The sequence below is a fragment of the Cupressus sempervirens genome, chromosome 8 (assembly GCF_028749045.1).
Source record: "Cupressus sempervirens isolate cs-2001-9-10 chromosome 8, ASM2874904v1, whole genome shotgun sequence".
Lineage (NCBI taxonomy): Eukaryota > Viridiplantae > Streptophyta > Pinopsida > Cupressales > Cupressaceae > Cupressus > Cupressus sempervirens.
Window position 1 is genome coordinate 811097447 of NC_143125.1, and position 22700 is coordinate 811120146.

At 34.7% G+C, this 22700-nt stretch overlaps 1 pseudogene; it reads left to right on the forward strand.

Moving 5' to 3' along the window:
• Positions 1–22700, forward strand: part of LOC149544884 (putative aldo-keto reductase 2) — a 45607-nt pseudogene that overhangs the window by 16968 nt on the left and 5939 nt on the right.

The following is a 22700-nucleotide window of genomic DNA, read 5'->3' on the forward strand; positions in this document are numbered from 1 at the left end:
GACTCTATCTTCTTGTGCAAAGCCTTCTCCAAGGATTCCTGATGAGATAATGGGTGATCGCATCATAGGTTTGAAATATGTACTCAGCTTGTTCCTTCTCTAATTTCAGCAATAAATCAATGTAATCAATTGCTATTTCATCAATCAATTCATAACCTAAGGGATCAAGAAATGTTTCCCAAGGTCCTACTGCTTGTATATAAGTAAAATTTGTATCAACCATAACAATAATGTCATCTTTAAATCTATCTACAATTATAGGTGCAATTCTAAATCTCTATCTCATTTCATTCTAAAATGTCTTCATTATCAAGTTCCCACTATCCAATATCATATCTGTTGCATGTCTTCTACATACTTCTGTGATCGTTTCCATTGTACACCTCTCACTGCTCATAATCTTTGTGATTGAAAAATATGGAAATCTCTTAACTACATGAAAGAATATGTGATTGATCAGTGACTCAAATCTAAACACACCATTCTTAGTCCTTTTGATCTTTTCTAGGTTCTCAAGTAGTTACATTCTCAAAATTTCACTAATATTAACTTGTTCCTTCTCAACACATATCCTGTAGGCTACATAGATGAATCCAACTGACAATTCATCAATCTTTGAACTTGCACATAAAGAGTAGGGAATGATTCTACTCAAGAATCTTACTTCATTTTGTTTAATGATGCTTATCACCATGGCCTTTCCATTGTACACTTATTTGGTATAACTCTCAACTTACTTCTTAACCAGTTTCTCACCTATAGGTGCACTACCTTGTTTACTAAGACCAGTTACCTCATGAATAAAGTTAGCTAAAATATCAACTCACTATCTTCCATGCATAGTTTTCCATCATGTATTATACTTAGTATGATCTGTGTCCACTCATCTATTTCTAGTTCATGGTAGAAATGATATTTGAAAAGGTCTAGTTCTTTCAAATGTTCAAATTTGGGCATCATAGTCATATCATGGTTAAAGACTAATTCCATATATATGTTCATATATTCACTCCCAATAGATTCAAACTTACTTATAAGATAACTTCCTACATTTTCCAGATAAACTACATTGTTCAGCATAATGGACAATGTTAAACTAGGGTTTCCTTGTATAGGTTTATTAGCCTTAATTTGAGTCACCATATTTTAAACTTTCCCCAATTTCCTTTGAAGCCCAAAGCCATAAATTGAACAAACCTTTCTTAGTCTCATATCTTATGAATCTCAATAATCCTTGTATCTAGAGATCAATCTTGTGATACCAATTGCAACTCTTGTGTCTTGAATCTCTTTGAACCACTTTGAACTTTAGTTTGAACTAATTCAAAATAGTTCAACCAAAGTTTTTGATACTAACTATTTTCTATAGGTGGGACATGCTAAGCATAATGACGATGTTTATTTGAACCTCTTTGAACCTTTGTTTGAAGTGATTCAAAGTACTTTAATTTCTAAAGATTTTTTTGAGCAAGCATTAATGATTCTCCAAGGATGATCGATTATCGAGAAACTAATTGAGATGTTAGGAGTAATGATTGGGGATTGTGTCAGATTTAATTTTTGTTTGAGACATGAAATAGGTTATCATCATGATTCAAAAATGAAAATCTTTCATTTGGGGGTTGGATTATTTTTTAGAAATTTGTAATTATTGCAAGGACACTCATGAGGGATGATCATTTAATCAAGGTTTCTTATCATAGTTTCAAGCATGCAAATCAAGCCACAATGAAATTTCCATGAATGCCTCATAATGGGGTGATACTTTCACCAGTATGTCTCCTTTCCTTTTAAAGTATGAGTTTCTTGTTTAATTGTTTTATCATGTGAACGTGTAAATTGAAGGAAGAGCAGCAATAAGTGAAAGAAAAAGGTATGGTTTTTTCTGAGTAAATCACAGGTGAGAACACAAGAAACCCCTTATTCTTTCCTCTTTGTGTGTGTGTTTCAAAGAACAAGGTAGTGTTGGGTTTTTATTTCCTTTGCTTAAAATGAAATCTGTTCTACATTTCTTTGAGAAGATTTCTAGTTTGGACTATAGGAGGCCTATCATTTCTGATACTAATTTGGAGGGTGTCAAGGTTGACAAATTGCAAGGAAATTTTCTTGAACAAGCCAACGAAGTTAATGGTTGTCTAGAGATTTTAACAATTGGTTTGATTGAAGCTATGGCTTTTCCCCCTACCCTTTTAAGTCCTAAGCTACTCTAGTTATGTATTGACCACTATGATGTGAGGACTAAGAGCATTTTGAACAAATATGGAGAACCAATGTTATTCATCTCTATGGAGATTATTTCATCAGTCTCATGTTTGTTTAAGTGTACTTTTGCTACTTTTATCCCTACCCATTCTTTGATTGAGTATCAAGAAAGCCCAAGCAAATACCATAACATGTTGGCTAGGAAGTGGATAGAAACAAATTATAAAGGTAGTTCAAGACTCCCCAAGATAATCACCAAGGATCATATGAAACCTCATGTTCATGACCTCATGGTCTTATTGCACTGGGTTAAGGGTTCTTTAGATGTTTTTCTCTTTGAAGATTGGATGTATCATTATGTAGAAATCATTCTAAAGGGAGAATAGCTATTGGATTGGGAAAAATTGATAGCTAACTCAATGAGAAACTAGCTAAAACATGCTAAGGTGTCTAGAGAAGATTTCTACATGTCTTCCTATCTGACCTACTGCATTGCTTGTGTCAACAATATAACTTCCCTCCCTCATGAAACTTGGAGTGAAGATGTAACTATCTACCATTATTGTCCTTTGCTCCAAATGGATAGAGTGTTGGAGGATTTAAGGAAAGTGCATGATGTACTGATAGAAAGTGTGCACTTGAACCTAAAAAAGGTACCCATGCCCAAATTATGCATAGAGGCCCAAAATCTAGTTTAGATTTATGGAAGCTATTTCATCCAATTTTCTAGATTCAGATACTTAAGAATAGGAGGATTTGAAGAAGAACCAGTAAAACTACATTGTTATGCTCTAGACTATTTTGTCATAGCTGAAATTTGTAGATGTTTTCGGTAATTAAAGATAATCTACCTTAGGAAAAATGGGAGTTTCTTCTCCCTATTGAGCTTGGTTACTTAACTTATAGCAACATGATTAATTCCTTAGTCATTGGAAGAAACTTTCTTAGTTTTAATCTTAGATCCTACCAAGGAAGGAGAAATTTCAACAACAAAGGTTTTGTGGCTTAAGTACTTGGTCTGAAGGTTCAATCACCCATGGTTCTACATTTAGAAGATTTATGGAAATATTGTAATGATGAAGAAGAAGTGATAAAGAAAGATAATTCAATATTAACACTCCTACAAATAAATTCTCTCAAATTGAAGTTTTAGTTTGAAGGAGTAGTTGAGGATGGTTCAGATATTTTTGAACCAAGATGGGAAGAAGCAAGCAAGTTAAAATAATTGGAAGTAGACTGGAACCAAGGGGAAGAAGATGACATGAATTTGAGATCCAAATCTATCCTTACTCACATAGATAATTGGTTGAGAAGAAGAAACATGAAGGTCGATAATGAAAAAAAAACTAGAAAATCTCCAAAGAAAGTTTCTTTCTCTGAAAAATTTACCTCTAACATATCAATTTTGTCTCGTGTTGTAGGTAGTACATCAGCTCCCTTTAAGTAGAAAAGAACACCATCCCCTAAAAAAAGCATGGCCCCTAGAACTAGGTCAAAGACTAAATCTGAGGCACTCATGTAGTAGGAGATCTAAAAAGAGAAAATGATGTCTCAAGGACAAGGCCTGGGAGAAGAACTTAGCTTCTTAGATACTCCGAATGGTGATGTGTAGTTAGTAGAAGCTCCTAGGTTGGACTAGCCTAAGTTCATAACTCCTCTCAGGGGAAGTCAAGGGATGGATACTACTCATACTATTCCATCATGGATGTCTAATTTAGTTAGCAAGAAATGAACCCAGTAGCCTGTGTCTACACCTGTTAAAGATATTGTCACCAAGTATGTAGCTCATGGTTCTAAGAGTAAAAAGATGAAAAGTGATGCATAGCTGATCAAAGATCTAGTGACTAGAAGGGTGAAAAAAGATGTGGCCACATACAAATTAAAAGATGAATCCAGGGAAATTGATGTCAAAGGCTTTAAGGTCACCATTGTAGAATTAGAGACCATTACTAGAGACATTGGTAATCATTTCTTCAAATTCTCTATAGACCATATGCTAACTCAATCAGAAAGGGATAGTAAGGAGAAGAAGGAGTTAAAGGAACTAGTAATCGCCATGGTGGCATATATAGATTCATTGATGAATTTAGGCACCCTTCCATTGGTCTATATCACACAGTCATTTGATCTCAATTCCCTAGATAGCTAGGAGTTGGTTAAATAGATGCAAAGGGGTAAACTATTCTTAGATGTAGTACAAGAATGGGTGGCATCCATTGTAAAGGAAGGCAGTAAATTAATTTTAGATTTTACCACCATATTCATTGAAGGAGAAGTTTTGTTGGGTGAAATTCAAACCCTCATGCCAGTTTGGGAAGTCAACCAGAATTGCTGCCAAGCCATTGTATTCTAGGTTCATGAAGTTGAGAAGTATGGGGCATTGGAGTTTCTAAATGAAAATCCCATGAAAACTATAGATTCATGCATGCTTTTCATTCATAAGATTAATATGGGATGGGAGGAGTCAATTTACAAAGGAGATATTGAAGAAATGCAATTTGTGGAAACTGAAATTGCAGGAATGCACAAAGAACTCCTAAAGGACATGCAAGTTGTCAATCCTATCAAAATCCTACAATTTGAAGATGGTAACATGGACTCAAAGGTCTTGATCAAGAACTTCAATGATGCTATGACAAAAATAAAAAAAACAACATGCCTATACCTACCCTAGAAAACATCGAATCCATGTTATATCTAAACAAGAATCTCATGTTGAAACAAAGCCAAAGAATTAAAAGACTAAAATGGAAAAAGGATGCTTGTAGATCAAAGTTACTCAATCTGAAGAATCCTCACTCCCATGCAATGTAGGAGTTGACAAACACCTTCAGGAGCTGGAAAATTTTGAAGCAGACTATGGCAAATGGAGGGAATGCTGGCAAAGGTGTTTAGTTAGGAGCAATTTTTTTTGTTTTATTTTCTATTTTTAAAACTATTTCTTGTCCTTGCAACTATTTATAACCAAAAGGTTGGGCTTTAATGGATGTCTTTTTGGGTTTGTAATGAACTATACATGTTGGAGCATTTAGCTATTTAGGGGTTAGATTTTTAGTAGCCAAAATATACCTTGATAAAATTAGTACTGTTTTAAGTTAATAATCTAGAAGTAGTGATAGATAGATAGTCATATATTTTGAAACGCTTTCTTAAATGACTTGGTGCTAAAGAAGTCTTTTTGAATATATATTTATCACATTTTGTCATGCTATAAAACTTGGTGTTTAAAGTAGTTCAATCATGGTTACTTTGTGAGCTATAATGATCAATTCTATGTGACATCTACTGTTATTTCTTTTTGTTCATTTTCATTTATCTTTTTCCAAAATTAGCCTAAAATATTTTAAGTTTAATTCCTTAGTTAAAACCTACTTATTTATGGAAATACTATGGGCTTTTCATTCATTGAATCTTTCAATATGTAAATTCTCACCTCAGTACCTAAGAACACATGGGCATTCCTTATGCACTTTCTGGAAAAAGTGTGCACTTAGTTAATTTTGATCTTTTGAGTTTATTGATAAATATTTTTTAAAGGGAGTTGTGTTGAATACAATTGATTAATTGTGTGTTGTCTTTGATGTTACACAAATGTCATATTAGTTGATAGTCAGTGCATGCAAGCTCACTTGGTCAGTAAAGATAGTTTTCCTTGTCTACTGAGTGCTTCTAGGTTTGCTTTGTATAGAAGGCAGTATCTACCGAACTCACTTGGGCATCAAAGGAATTCATGCCGAAAAGAGTGTTAACCAAGCTCACTCAATTAACAAAGGGAAAATTGAATAGAACTAGTATTAACTGAGTTCACTCAGTTACCAAAGGAATTTTGTAACTTTTTAGTGTTAACCAAGCTCATGTTGGTTAACATAAGAAATTGCCTCAAAATTAGTTTTTACTGAGCTGGGTCAGCTACCAAAGGATTTTCTTATTTTGGCATGTAAAGCTTAATTATTTTACCTATTAATTCTAGTCAACTAAGGTAATGAATATTGGTTAATCTAATTTGTATTTGAATTGACTTAATAATCTGGAAGGTGTAAGTAAAAGGTCAATTTGTGATTTCAAAGTATGGAAGTTGAATGAATTGGAAGAGATAAGAAGAGAGAAAGCAAACTTGAAGGATAAGAAAGTATCCTTGTGGAGTAAAAAAGTGTTATTTGATTAGGAAGGATTAAGTATAAGCTAGAATAGAGATATGTAATTAGTATTTTAGTTGCATCAATCAGGTCATTTCATTGTTACTCTCTAATTACCATTATAGCAGTGATCTAAAATCTCTTAACATAGTTGGTTTAATAGCTATTTGTAAATCCTCTAACAAGGTGGCAATTCAATTGAATTGTTTCAATACCTCTTACAAGGCCACTCCTAACGGAGTGATAAAATTCTTTAATAGGGTCACACCTAACAATGTATTTTGTAACCTTTAACAGGGTTGGCTCCTAACTGGGCTCACTTTAGAAGAGTGAAAAATAGTAACTAGTCAGAATTGGTGGTTATTCCCAAATAAGGTTTCCATGTTAAATATTGGTGTCATATGTGTTCATGTTATTTATTTCCTTCTTGAAAGTAAATTACTAATAATATCTTAAGATATGCTAAGTCAAACACATTTTGCATTTACTGAGTTACAACAATTTTTGTATGCTTACCATGTATCAGCAGTAATCAATTTTATCAATTTGAATTTTATTTGACATCCAAGGGATCTAGGATTTATTTAAGTAGTAATTTATTCACCCCTCCCCTCTTAATTACTCCTCTTATATTTCCAACAACTATTATCAGAGCTTTTGGTGCTTGTAGAGAAGGTTTCAAGGACCTAAGCTCAAGATTAGGATGTCTTACAAAAGAGAGATTCCAAAGTTGAATAGAGACAACTTTGTAGCATGGAAAAGACTTATGAGGCTTCATCTACCTACCATCAGTAGCCTTTTCTACAAATATCTTGATTAAGAATACAAAAATCCCACAAGAACATTATCAGTTGAAGATATTGCTAAGAAAAAGAACTATAACATTATGATAATTGATATTGCATCTGCTCTCAGCTATGCCGAATTTGATGAGGTCAAAGACTATAAAATTGCATTTGATAAGTGGAACAAACTAAATAAATCTATGGAGGAGATGAAAATGTAAGAAGAGAAAAATAAGAAAACCTTAGAGGACAATTTGATCAAATGAGAATGAGAGAAGATGAAAACGTTGCAAAATATGTGGAAAGAATTAAGGCCAGTGTCAGTGCAATCAAAGCATCTAGAGGAGAAATCAAATATGAAACTATTGTAAGAAAAACACTCAAAAATTTACTTCCCATCTATGCAATTAGAGTGTATGCTATTCAAGAAAAGAGATGTGATCCAAATAATAAGATAGGCTTGAATTCCCTAGTAGAAAGATTGATAGCTTTTGAACTAGAAAACTTTGACAACTATGTTCCTACTTCAAGAATATTGAGTTTGCATTTGAAGCTAAACTCTCACTCAAAGAAAAGGGAAAGAAAATAAAAGACAATAAATTAGGAAGTGAGGAAGAAACTAAAGAAATTTTTGATAGTGATCTTGAAATCATTGAATCCCTACTTGCAAAGAAATATTCTAGGAGCAAAGGGAAGTACAAAGGTAAAATTCTTCTAATCTATTTTTCTTGTGAAGAAATTGGTCATATTGCTGCTAGATGTCCAAACAAAGAAAGCAAGGAAGAGAAGAAAAGCCACAAGCACAAAGGCAATAAGGAATTCAAAGGTCACAAATCCTACAAAGACAAAGGTAATAAAACTTGTTTTATGGCTAAAGATTCTGATAACAATGAAGATCAAATAGTGTATATTGTTGTAAAAGATGAATCTGATGATGAAAAAGAAAAGATGACACTTGTTTCTCATGTTAGTAAAAATGGTACTTGGATCATAGATAGTGGATGTTCTCACCATATGATTGGAGATAAAACTAAGTTTCAATATTTTGAACACTATGATGGAGGTAGTGTAAGGTTTGGAAACAATGAACTTTGTTGCATAAAAGGAAAAGGTTGTATCTCATTAACCAATGAGCTTGCATGTAACAATGCCTATTGGGTTAAAGGACTAACACATAATTTACTGAGTGTGACATAGTTGAACAACATTGGATTCAAGGTAGAGTTCATGAATGGCAAGGCAAGACTACTGGGTAACAAAGGAAATCTGATTGGACCAGGCAAGCAAAAAAAAGGTAACCTATTTCATCTTGATCTTGGTGATTACTCATATTTTATTTCTCAAGTAGAAGAAAGTTGGTTATGGCACAGAAGACTATGTCATGTAAACTTTGATAACATGGTAAAGATAAGCAAACTGAAAAGAGTCAGAGGTATCCATAGTTTGAAAAAAATTTAATGTTGGATTATGAAAAATTTGTCAAATTGGTAAAATGGGAAAGACTAGTTTTAAGAGCAAAAACTATCAATCAAAAGATGCCTAGAAAATTATGCATACTGATTTATGTGGACCCATTGGAATAGAAAGTTATAGTAGAGATAAAAAAAATTCATTCTTTTTGTTGATGACTATTCTAGAATGATGATTGTTATGTATCTGAAAGAAGAATCAGAAGCTTTTGAGAAATTTAAATGGTATCTATCTAGAGTAGAAAAAGAAACTAGAAAAATATTAGAATTCTTAAGATTAGATAGAGGTGGTGAAAATTCATCTCAAATGAATTCAACAATTTTTTCATTGAAAGAGGAATCAAAAGACAAATATTAGCCCCTAGTACTCTTGAGCAGAATGGAATAGCTAAAAGAAGAAATAGATCCATCATGGATTGTGCAAGGACACTAATGATTGAGAAGAATGTTTCTATGAAATATTAGAAAGAGGCTATCAGTATTGCATTTCATACTTTGAAGTAAGTTTAGTTGAAGAAGTACTCAAACAAAACCCCCTATGAACTTTGGTATAGCTACAAACCCAATGTAAGTTACTTGAAAGTATTTGGTAGCAAATGTTATATCTTGAAAGAATCTAGAAAAAGGAAAATTTGATGTAAAAGGTGATGAAGGTATATTTATAAGATATTCCTACAGAAGTAAAGCATACAAATGTCTGAATTTTTCCACTCACAAAATCATAGAAAGTGCACATGTGAGAATTGATGAGTTTGTAGAAAAGAGTGAAGAAGAAAGCAAAAAGGAACTAGAATATTATAGAAGATTTTTTTACTATGAACCTAATACATTTCCAAACACATTTGACAAAAAGGATACTTCATCTCCCAAGCTCCCCAAGTCTCCAATAGTTACTAAGTTGCAGGAAGTGCAAACCGAGTCATAGGGACCTAAGTCACATTCAAAGGCTACTAAGCTAGTGCATACCAAGTCTAAAGGACCCAAATTTGAAGTTGAGATTCAAAATAAAGATAGTGCAATTCATTCAATAGTTAAAGAACCTATATTGGCTAAATATGTCAGAAGGCATCATGCACCTGATCAAATCATTGGAGACAAATCAGATGGAATAATGATAAGAAGCAAACTAAAAGGTACATGTTTACTTGCTGAATTTGAACCTAGAAGTGTTAAGGATGCACTAGAAAATGAAACTTGGATTGAGGCTATGAATGAAGAAATAGAAAAGATAAAAAGGAATAAAACTTGGACTCTTGTTCCTAGGCCCAAAGATAAAAATGTGATTGGTACAAAATGGGTACTCAGAAATAAGCTGAATGAAGATGGAACAGTGTCAAGAAATAAAGCAAGGTTGATATGTAAAGGCTATTGTCAATAAGAAGGTATTGATTACGGTGAGACTTTTGCCCCTATTTAAAGATTAGAAGGTGTTAGGACTTTACTAACATATCTAGCTCACAGATGATTCAAAGTATATCAAATGGATGTTAAATTGCATTCTTGAATGGAATTCTTGATGAGGAAGTCTACATTGAACAACCAGAAGGTTTTATTAATCCTAACAAAAGGGACATGGTTTGCAAATTACACAAAGCCCTATATGGTCTAAAACAAGCCCCTAGAGCTTGGTATGAAAGATTACATAACTATTTGATACAAATTGGTTTTCAAAGAACAAATGATAATAGTAGTTTGTATATCAAGGAAGGACCAGATAAGAAGATTGTGCTGGTAGAAATATTTGTGGATGATACTCTATTTATAGAAAATAATAAATTATGCAAATCATTTTTAGAACAAATGAATAAAGAATTTGAGATGTCCATGTTTGGTGAGATAAAATTCTTTGTTGGATTGGAAATATAGCAGAACAAAAATGGTATCTATATCACTCAATCTAAGTATATCAAAGAGATACTTAAGAACTTTGGAATGGAAGATTGAAAACTAGTTGGAACCCCCATGTGTACTAGACTTAAGTTTACCAAAGATGATGACTCCAAATAAGTAGATCAGACCTTATACAGATCAATGATTGCGATATTACAATATGTAGTACATACAAGGCCTAATATTCCCTTAGCAGTTGGGATAGTGGCAAGATTCTCAGCAAAACCCAAAGAAAATCACATGATGGAAATAAAAAGAATCTTGAGATATCTGAAAGATACTGAAGACTATGGCTTATGATACAAACTTGGAGGCAATCTTGACTTAAAAATATTTACTGATATTGATTGGGAAGGAAATTTTGATGATAGAAAAAGCACTAGTGGTGGGGCATTCTTTCTTGGTAAAAGGCTAGTATCTTGGACAAGCAAGAAGTAAAATTGCACATCTAAATCCACAACAAAAGTAGAATATGTGGTTACAACAATAAATTGCTCTAACATTGTTTGGTTCAAACAATTGATGGAAGGAATGAAGGTTGAAATCAAAGACCCAATAGTCATGTATTGGGATAACTCTAGTGCAATCAACATATCAAAGAATCCACTGATGCATTCCAAAACAAAGCACATTGCTATAAAATATCACTTTGTAAGAGAAATAGTATAGGACAAAGAAATTAGATTGGAAAATGTGCATACAAAAGAATAAATTGTAGATATATCCACCAAGCCATTACCTAAGGATGCATTTTTGTATCCAAGAGGTAAGCTAGGGGTGAACCCCTATCCTGAAGCTCACTAAATAAATATTAGTGATGCATCAATAGGAATTAAGTTGAAGATCAATCAGTTGATGCAGTATTGACAAGGACATATTGCAGATGAATATGTACTCAAGGTACATTGACACTAATTAGAGTTATTGTCTTTGGCATGTGTTGTCAAAGAGGGAGATGTTGACTATCATATCATTTTTTTGAAATTTTATAATTCCAAGAAGGAGAAGTTAAGTAGTTCCTTCACAGAGGGAGAATACTATAAGAGAAGCTTTTTTGTGTAAAATCAAGAGTGAGAAACTCTCTAATAGAGGGATTCTTGTTCTCAAAATTTTATTATGCTATGACATGTTGTGTTGTCATCAATGCCAAAAAGGGAGATTGTTGGATACAATTGATTAATTGTGTGTTGTCTTTGGTGTTACACAAATGTCATATTAGTTAACAGTCAGTGCATGTCGAGCTCACTTCATTAGTAAAGATAGTTTTCCTTGTTTACTGAGTGCTCTTGAGTTTGCTCCATATAGAAGGCAGTATCTACCAAACTCACTTGGGCATCAAAGGAATTCATGTAGAAAAGAGTGTTAACTAAGCTCACTCGGTTAACAAAGGGGAAATTGAACAAAACTAGTATTAACCAAGTTACTCAATTACCAAAGGAATTTTGTAATTTCACAATGTTAACTGAGCTCCTATTAGTTAACACATGAAATCACTTCGGAATTAGTTTTTACCGAGCTGGGTTGGCTACCAAAGAATTCTCTTATTTTGGTATGTAAAGCTTAATTATTTTACCTATTGATTCTAGCCGACTGAAGTAATGAATATTGGTTATTCTAATTTTTATTTGAGCCAACTTAACAATCTAAAAGGTATAAGTGAAAGGTCAATTTGTGATTTCAATATGTGATATGCCAATTGAATGAAAAAGATAAGAAGAGAGGAAGCAAACTTGAAGGATGAGCAGGTATCCTTGTGGAGTAGAAAAGTGTTTTTCGATTAGGAATGATCAAGTATGAAAAAGAATTAAGATCTATAATTAGAAATTTAGTTGCATCATAATTAGGTCATTTCATTGTTACTCTCTAACCATTGTAGTAGTGAACTAAAATCTCTTAACAGAGTTGGTTTAACAACCATTTGTAAATCCACTAACAAGGTGGCAATTCCATTGAATTGTTTCAAGATCTCTTCCAAGGCCACTCCTATTAGGGTGATTAAGTCCTTAAATAGGGTCACACCTAATAGTTTGTTTTGTAACCTTTAACAAAGTTGGCTCCTAATAGGGCTCACTTCAGAAGAGTGAAAAATAGTAACTAGTTGCATTTGGTGGTTTTTTCCAAATTGGGTTTCCACGTTAAATCTTGGTGTCTTATGTGTTCATGTTATTTCTTTCATGCTTGCAAGTAAATTACACATAACATCTTAAGATCTGCTAAAGCAATACACACTCTGTATTTACTAAGTTACAACAATTTTTGTATGCTTACTGAGTATCAGCAGTAATAAATTTTATCAGTTTGAATTTCATTTGACATCCAAGGTGTTGGTGTTTGAAAACGCTGGAGGGTTTTCAATTACCCCGATGACAATATGACACATCTAAGGGTAGCTAATTCCCATTTTCAACATGTCTTTTCAGACACTGGGCCAACTATAAGGCTTGACCCTTCTTCACTTTAGGCTCTACGAGACTTAAGTGGGTTAACCTTGAGATTCTGATGCACTAGTACATTTGAGACCATTTTTCGACCATTATTGGTCGAAATTTCGACCCAATTTTTGACCAAACTTCGACCAAATTCGACCAACCCATTGGTCAGAATTTTTTCGATTGAAATTTCAACCAACCTTCTGGTTGGTCAAAATTTTGACCAATACGTTGGTCGAAAAACCTCCATAGCCATGGTGCAAGTTCTGTCAGGAATTGGTCAAAATTTTGACCAATGAAGGTAGAAAATTTTGACCAATAAAGGTAGAAATTTTGACCAATGAAAGTCAAAAAATTCAACCAATAAAGGTAGAAATTTTGACCAATGAAGGTCAAAAATTTTGACCAATGAAGGTAGAAATTTCGACCAATGAAGGTCAAAAATTTTGACCAATGAAGGTAGAAATTTTGACCAATGAAGGTAGAAATTTCTACCAACAGGTAGGTGTAAATTTTTTTCAGGCATTCTATAAAAAAGTCACATGCCTTGCGTATGATATGACATTTTGCATGCATCTTGCACTCTCATCCGGTTGATGATGGATTACGGAGAGTGATCTAAAACCATGATGCTAAAAAACACACAATCAAATCCAAAACGAACTTGCATTACAAATGGATTGTGGAAATCTGATATTGTTAATTTTGCATGCATGTCTACCAAGACAAATATATGTTTAAGTTGTGATTGTCCTGGTAGACATGCATGCAATTTTACCAATATCAGATTTCCACAATCCATTTGTAATGCAAGTTCATTTTGGATTTGATTGTGTGTTTTTTAGCATCATGGTTTCAGATCACTCTACGTAATCCATCATTAGCTAGATGAGAAAGAGTGCAGGATGCATGCAAAATGTCATATCATACGTAAGGCATGTGAACTATTTTATAGAATGCCTGAAAAACACTAATAGTAACTAATATGAAAAATATATAATTAGTTATATGATTGAGACAAATCATGTACCAGTGAGTTGGTCAAAATTTTGACCAATGGTTTGGTCAAATTTGGTCGAAAATTGGGTCGAAAATTTGATCAATGAAGGTCAAAAAATGAACCCAAATGCACTAGTGCAAGTATGCTGGCCAAGTTGACTCTTTGAGTTCAATCATCAAGTCACCCCACCAAAGTGCCTCATCAAGGTCAGTCTTTAGGTCCGCCCATCAAGCTTGCTCACCAAGTCAGCTCGCCATGTCACGTCTCTAAGTGGCCTCGCTAAGTCGGCTCGCCAACTTGCCCCACCAAGTTGCCACTTTAAGCCCACTCACCATGTTAGATCGCCAGGCCGACTCCCCAAGTCAGCTCACCAAGCTGACAATTGAAGTATGCTCACCAAATTGACTCTCTAAGTTCGCTCACCAAGTTTGCCCCCTAGGCCAACTCTCCAGGTCAGCTCACCAAGTCACCCCCACCCAGTCACCTCAACAAGTTGACTCATTAAGTCAACTCATGAAGTTGACTCACCTAGTGGTTTTACCACCTTGCCCCAACAAGTGGGCTCACTCAGTGTGCTTACGAATTTTCTCCATAGAGTTGCTTCTCTAAGCTTGCTCACCATGTAAACTCACTTGGTGGGCACACCAAGTTGACACTTTAAGTTTTCTCATCAAGTCACCCAACCAAAGCGCCTCATCAAGGTCAGTCTTTAAGTACACTTAGTAGGTCAACTCACCAAGTTGCTTCACAAAGTCGCTTCACCAAGGGGCCTCAATAAGTTAGCTCACCAACTTGCACCACCAAGTTGCCACTTTAAGTTGACTCACCATATTAGCTTGTTAGGCTGACTCCCATAGCCAGCTCGCCAAGCTGACAATTCAAGTATGCTCACCAAGTCAACTCTTTAAGTTCACTCACCAAGTTTGCCCCCTAGGTCAACTCTCCAGGTCAGCCCACCAAGTCACCCCCATCAATTCACCTCAATGAGTTGACTCTTTAAGTCAGCTCACCAAGTCTACTATTCAAGTACACATGCCAGGTCGTCTCGCCAAGCCCACCAAGTCATGTCACCAAGTCAATTGTTCGAGTACACTCACAAAGTTGACTCTTGAAGGCCAGCTCGCCAAGCTAGCCCACCAATTCATGTCACCAAGTCACCTCACCAAGTCAGCTCACCCACATGTCCCACCAAGTCCTCAAGTCTGCTCGCCAAGCCGACAATTCAAGTGCGCTCACCAAGTCGACTCTAAGTTTTCTCACCAAGCCCATCCCCTAGATCAACTCTCCAGGTCAGCTTGCCAAGTCACTCCCACCTAGTCACCTCAATGAGTTGACTCTTTTAGTTAGCTCACCAAGTCTACTGTTCAAGTACGCATGCTAGGTCGGCTTGCCAAGCTAGCCCACCAAGTCATGTCACCAAGTTGATTGCTTGAGTACGCTCACAAAGTTGACTCTTTAAGTTCGCTCATCAAGTCACCCCACCAAAGCACCTCATCAAGGTTAGTCTTTAAGTCTGCTCACCAAGTCAGCTTGCCAAGTCGTCGCACCAAGTTGACTCACCTCTTGCCTCACCAAGTGGACTCACTAAGTCAGCTCGCCAACTTGCCCCACCAAGTCAACTATTCAAGTATGCTCGCCAGGTTGACTCTTTGAGTTTGGTCATCAAGTCACCCCACCAAAGTGCCTCATCAAGGTTAGTCTTTAGGTTCGCTCATCAAGCTTGCTCACCAAGTCAGCTCACTATGTCACATCTCTAAGTGGCCTCGCTAAGTTGGCTCACCAACTTGCCCCACCAAGTTTCCACTTTAAGCCCACTCACCATGTTAGATCACCAGGCCGGCTCCCCAAGTCAGCTCGCCAAGCTGACAATTGAAGTATGCTCACCAAGTCGACTCTCTAAGTTCACTCACCAAGTCTGCCCCATAGGCCAACTCTCTAGGTCAGATCACCAAGTCACCCCCACTTGCCCCACCAACTCGCCACTTTAAGTCGACTCGCCATGTCAACTTGCCAGGCCGACCGCCAGGCTGACTCCCCTAGTCAGCTCGCCAAGCTGACAATTCAAGTATGCTCACCAACTAGACTCTTTATGTTTTCTCACCAAGTCCACCCCCTAGGTCAGCTCACCAAGTCACCCCCACCCAGTGCTTATTGTGAACAAACCAATCTGGATCATAAGAGAAGTGATTATAGATTATTGTGAAAGGGTGCGACTGAAAAGAGAGATAACTCATGTCATTTACGACATGACTAATCATTTCTAATGAAAGCTATAAAAAGGTAGTTCTATCATTCAACTCAGGATGATTGGAAGAACTTATTATATTTTTTATCTCACAATGATCGCTCTGTAAGAGAGCATATTGCCTTTGGCACCCATTCAGTGTAGGCATATAAAGTCTACCATTAGAAACGGCATCATCTTTGAGTATACTTATATTGTCATATCAGACAACTTATCACATTATTTAGAGCATAAATATAAAGTTATATCAGAGACGGCCTGCATATTTGCAAATTCTTACTTGTATATCAGACACAACGAACAGTACAAGGTACTGAGAATTTCCTCAGTCATTGCATGTAATTTCCTGTATATCAGAAATAGAAAATATATATCATCTTGATTGTTATGCAATCATAATTATTTTGATTTGAACCATACTGCATATGCATTTGGAATTAAGAATCATTCAAATATTACTTTAATACAAGAAACTATTTCTATATTCATTGAATTGTGAAGAATTCAAGTAGTATCTCATAATCAGAAACATAAGGAAATTACAACCACCAAATTATGTGACTAAGAAGTGAGTCTGCAGAGTCTGCAGTTGCTCATTTTACTATAGACAGCATTTTCCTAAGAAGCTTTACCCCAGTCAGGAATTGATACTCCAATGACACATACTCACAACCACTAGTTTTTTGTCCACCAGGGTCCCTGCCAATATTTGAAGGTTGCATATGATGCATGACTACTACTAGGATTTTCTCCACAAAAAGAAATTCATGTTGTCATAAAAGCTATTGTCAAGTAACATCCTGGAAAATCTCGTGCCTCTAAATTTCTAATGATGTCTGTATATGTCGGATCCCAATTGTGACAGTCGCAAATAACACATTACATATCTTCCTAGAATGTTCTTGACAGGAAGAGATCCCCTATTTTAAAATAAGACAAATCAGAGTCAGTCCATTTAAAAGTCAAATATACAAATTTAGGTGGCACGCAGTCTATTAGAAACTTAAGCTTCCACTCTACTTACCAAACATGAGAGTCACAGTTGTTGTTTTGGTTATCGCCCATCACAAAAACATAGCCATGAGGCACATGCTACAAATGGATATAACATGAAATGTAGAGATTTTAGTTAACTTTATTGATCGTGTAATCAATGAATAACAAAAGGATATGTGATGTGTGAAACCTCTATCTTTATGGATATTGTAACTTTAATTCCCATATGAGTATTGTTTCCAATGTATCAAATTATGTTAATTTATCAGGATTCAACTGCGAGGAGGGTTTGAGTCAAAACTTATACATTTAGCATATTTTGCAGCGGGACCATTGTCCTCTACACCCAATATAAGATGTCAACAAGATCTACACCATATACAACAAGAACATAAAAATATAATTTCTTGGATTCAATCAACACTAAAGAAAAATTGCATATTTAATTGAAACTACTTTAAAGCCTCTATGATAAACTTGTAAATCTTTAAATGACACTACAATTTATTACTGAGAGACTTGGTCCAGAAAGATAAGATGGATGACTGAATAGATTTTCCCCAACTAACAATTTTCTTTTCTAAGACTTTAGGAAATGCTATCAAGATCCTTTACAAATCAAAATTGGGGCAATTATATTATTTGATGAGAACCTAACTTTGCCCTCAATAATTAGACATTTTTCCCTTCACAAACTCTTTACATTCTCAATTTTGACTCCTTAAACATAGACATAGCTCTGATTTTCATTGTTTCCCACATCAAGGTAACATCAATGGCCATAAGTAGTGATGTTCAAATTAAATTTAAAAAGGACCAATAGTTATGGCAAGGTAGTTAACTAAGTCCAACCCCAAGCCTTCCTCCAACAAAACCTAATATGACATCCATAACTTGATTTTGGAGTAAAAATAATGACTATTAGAGCACTATATATTTCTTTCACAAAAAAAAAATACCAACAAGATAGGTATCAAATGATAGTGGTCATGAATCAATTTGTCAAGATGCCAAATGCATCTAGTCACCATATACTCTAAAAGCTTAATTTCCCTGAGACAAGATTCGTGGGTAGGAAAATAGCCAGTATACAAATTGAGAAGAACTGAAATATTAGGCAGAATCTACAAAATAACATATTTGAGTACCCCATGAAAAGTAAACTAGATTTCAAAAAGTTTTCTATCAATATGTATGGCATGCGCCATATAGCAAGCAACATAGCAGCATCCCCAACACAAGTGGTAATTCTGTGGGAAGGAACACTGATATCAAATATAAAATTTGATAAGAAAGAGACAAAACTCATTTTGATATTTCTTATGAAGGCTTGACCATGAAATCGTAATAGGGGAACCCATATCAATTGGACCATCAAATTGTGAGAATACTTGCTCAAATACCCAACAAATCACAAACTTTCCAACAAACTCAAACTCTTTGCAAAAATAAGGTTGGGGACTTATCTAGGCATGTGTGCAATTGTGTTAACTAATAAAATATTGTTATACAAGAATATATTGCAATTTTGTCTTGTAGAAGAATATTAAATGGGTTGGTGGTAAGAAACTCTTTCAAGTTACTCCTGATTACATGTATGCTTGACTACCCTCTGCGGATTGGTGCAATTAATTGAACCTCCTATGAGGTCTTCATGATTCTAGGAATGTTTGGGCTAAGAGACAAGAATTTGGTCTAATTATCTACCTAAAAAGTTTTGTCCAGATGGGGACTCCTATTCTTTATGCTAAGTGTCAGAGAAGTCTTTCAAAAGGTGCAAGTAAATGTTAGAGGTATTATCTTTGAGACAAACTCTATTCAAACAATTTGATGCACCTTAGGCATATAGCTTGTGCTAGCCCTTGCAAAGAAATGGTTATTTAAAAATTTTGAGCCAATGATACTATTGTAGGCTTAGAAAGTATATGTTGGTTTTCTTAGATCATATTTGTACAGAATATTCCTTTGCTTCAACTATTTTTAGTTGCAGAATGTAGCTAGGAGTAGGAAAAAATGACATCACTAACGAACAAAATAATCTAAATATATTTTTCTCTACATGGATGGTTCCTCAAATGTGATAATCCCTCTCAATATCTGCTATATTTTTTCTTATCGTTTTGGTTTTGAGTTATTGTGATTGAATATTCATTAAAAACATATATTAAAATGCAAGTGCAATTCTGTTTGACAACAAAAATGAACAACATATATCTTCACAATAAAATACTATTATAAAGAACATTAAGCAGATATGAAGCTTCTAAATATAATGGAGGTTATAGATCTATTGTAAGAATTCTCCCTTTATATGAAGCCGTATATAGATATAAAAATTATAAGAAATTAAATATATTATTCAATTACTATGAAAACAAACATTTCACTTAACAAAAACTAATATATCAAGTACCTCCATTTGAAGAAAAATTATCACTTGTTGCTCGAACATCATGGATACTTAATTGATGAGTAAGTCTTGACAATAAAGATGCCTATTTTTTGAATCTCTCACGTTTCCTTTTTGCATTCTGATATTCTTGGAGTAGTTCTTCAATCTTTGCTATACTCTGAGAGTTGTTTGAAGTAGAATTGAAAAATAATATATGAGGAACATAGAAAAAAAATATAACTAGTACCATGGCCATATTAGCCACATGTAATTAACCTTCACCTGACAGAGCTATAAAGTTGAGTCAGCATTTCCTCTTTGGCTTTCTCAACTTGGCAGAGCACCACAACCTATCAATCATTGAAGTACAAGTTAATACTCATGAGAACCATACAGAAGAACACCTATTTCTATAGTGCTTTAATGCAAGGATGTTCTAAGGTTCTTACTTTGGGTACATTTGCAGCAAGACTATTCAGAACAGCTTCCACATAACCACATACTTCCTGAGACATCAACCTCAACTCCTCCTCTGGATCAACTAGTCACTTGGCCATTGTATCCTAATTACAAAGAACATGAATAAATTGAACATTAGCTTTGCCTCAATATTTAATTTGTGTCTTGTTAGATAAATTAAGACGCATCATGATCAATCAACCTTACAGAAGGAAAAAACCATTCCTAGCATTTTCATTAAATAATTAATAGAAAACCAGCACAAATGTTTTTTACCACATTACATAAGTTTGTTTTAAGAATGCAGACTGTAAAGCGTAGAGCTACTAAAATTTTATTGTAAAGCAACTATGAGAAATAAATTGGCACATTGTTGAAAAGTCATCTGAGCTCCATATGAATGGATATTCCTAATAGTACATGAGTCTATGTCTCATCTCACATTCAAACTCAGTGACCTTCATTACCTAAGTTGAATTCCTTCTAAAAGGTAGCAACTAAGAGATAAAAAGATTTGTATGGTTGATAATTGACAATAGTTCCATAGGGCAGACTAAAGGGGAATCTGTTTGTCCATCTCACATTCAAACTAAGGTTTTGCATATCATCTCCACAGTTTCTGTTTATCACTTCGGCTAAGATATATTATAATATTAATGAAGTTGCACAGACCATAGTCAAGGTACCTGGTCCATTAAGAAATTTATCAAATTAACTAAAACATTTACAAGGTAGTTATCTTGAACTAAGATACATGGCATGTACATAGGCAAAGATTTTTAATTTTTTACATTAAACTTCTTAACTATAAAGGTCAAAACTCTGCATGGGCATCCTATACTGTATTTCAATATAGTTATGCTTATATTGAGCTATCTTATTATTTTAGTTAGATACCTAAGTTACTTGTGGCAAAAAAATGTCTTCCAGTTGATGTCAAAAGCATTGACAAAATATGCAAGCTCATCATCCTTTATCTGCAAGATTCATTTGATGAAAATGTCTCAAGCTACCAACTAGTAGCTTGTATAATATTTCTACACTTTGATTCTCATTCAGCCACCTCAAGCTACAAGAGCCTCTTCTCATAAAACTCATTACAAGAGCATAAAACTCATTACAACTACCAACAAGAGGAAAGGAGGAGCTCAAGTAGTTCATATATAGGCTTTCATCAGCATCAAACACTTTATGTTGTATGGGTAAGCCATTCAAAGGGACAATCAGCATGACATCTTCAAACTAGTCATCATGTAAATTGTAAAGCAATAACCATTACAAGATTATCCATGATCAAATGGTGAAGGATCCTCAACGTGACATCTAGTATTGAGAAATCATTCCTAGATGAAGGAAAGTACTCATATTAGAGAATCACAACTATGGATAAATCATCATTTAGAACTATTTTCACTAGTAGCTAAGATATCAATCTGCATCATACATGGAAGAAGTTGAAGAGCAGTCAATACACATCAACATCATGAGAAGAAGTGATTTGGTTAATGAACCAATTACTAAATCAATATGAAGTGATACATAATAGCAAATGAGGAATCCATAATGGGTATTCTGGTTCCCAAGTGCTGATAAGTATGATAGCTACTATGAAGACCAAAAACCAAGTGATAATTGATCAATGATCATATGTATATCCAATTATGGTCCATGATTACTATGTAATAGGATGATACACAAATCAGGAGAAGTTGTATCAATAAATATAAATAATCAAGAGGACATCAATCAACATATGACTGAGCAATAATAAGCATGCAACACTCATAACCGATACCAATATGGAGGAACAATAATTATGTTATGATAATTATTAAGTGAAAAAATGACAAACTTTGAGATCTATTGAACCAATGAACCATATTATTATACTAGCTCATAGGAATTTCTAAGGCAATGCTCACTCTTCTCTTTTCTCCATGACTGATTCCTCTCAGGTGCCAGATTCCTATGGGACTGTTGGCACATTCCTAAAGACCCATATAATATCAACCAATCAGCAAGCCCTTTGTAATGAAACACGTGGGCCTTATATGACTAAATCAAGCTTAAACTAGATATAATGATGCCTATAATCAGGCCTACGATGAAACATGAAGCTCAAAACTCGAGATTGTAGCCTAAAAATTACTTAAACAGCCTTTGGGTCTAATGAATGGACCTGATCTAATTAGACAAGTTCATAATTCAATGTAGAATGGGCTTGATTAGGCCCCAATAGCTGACATACATGCCTAATTAGGCCTAGATCCAAGTGGCTAGGGCTTTAGCATATAGGGTGTGAATTTGGGAACATATACTAGGCTAAGTTTGAGACAGATCTAACCTCAAAAGGGTAACATGTGGGCCTCGGCCCAGAACATGAAACATATAGGCCTTAGCCACATGAAATAAGACCCAAATCTGGGCACAAAACTCGTAAACAAGGACCTAAACTAGATCCAATCCAAACATGTAGCCTCAAATCTACAAGGCAGATCCTAATCGGCAAGGTGATGGAAAACTAAAAGTTTACCAAAACAAAGAACATTTTTAAATAGAAGAGAGACAAGGGATGGAAAACTAAAATTTTACCAAATTATGGTTCACTAACGTTTACAGCCATTGCCTTTCACCATTACTATGTCTTTTTTGTATAGAGTTGTGAGAAAAACTAGTTGAGTCATTATCTTTACCTTC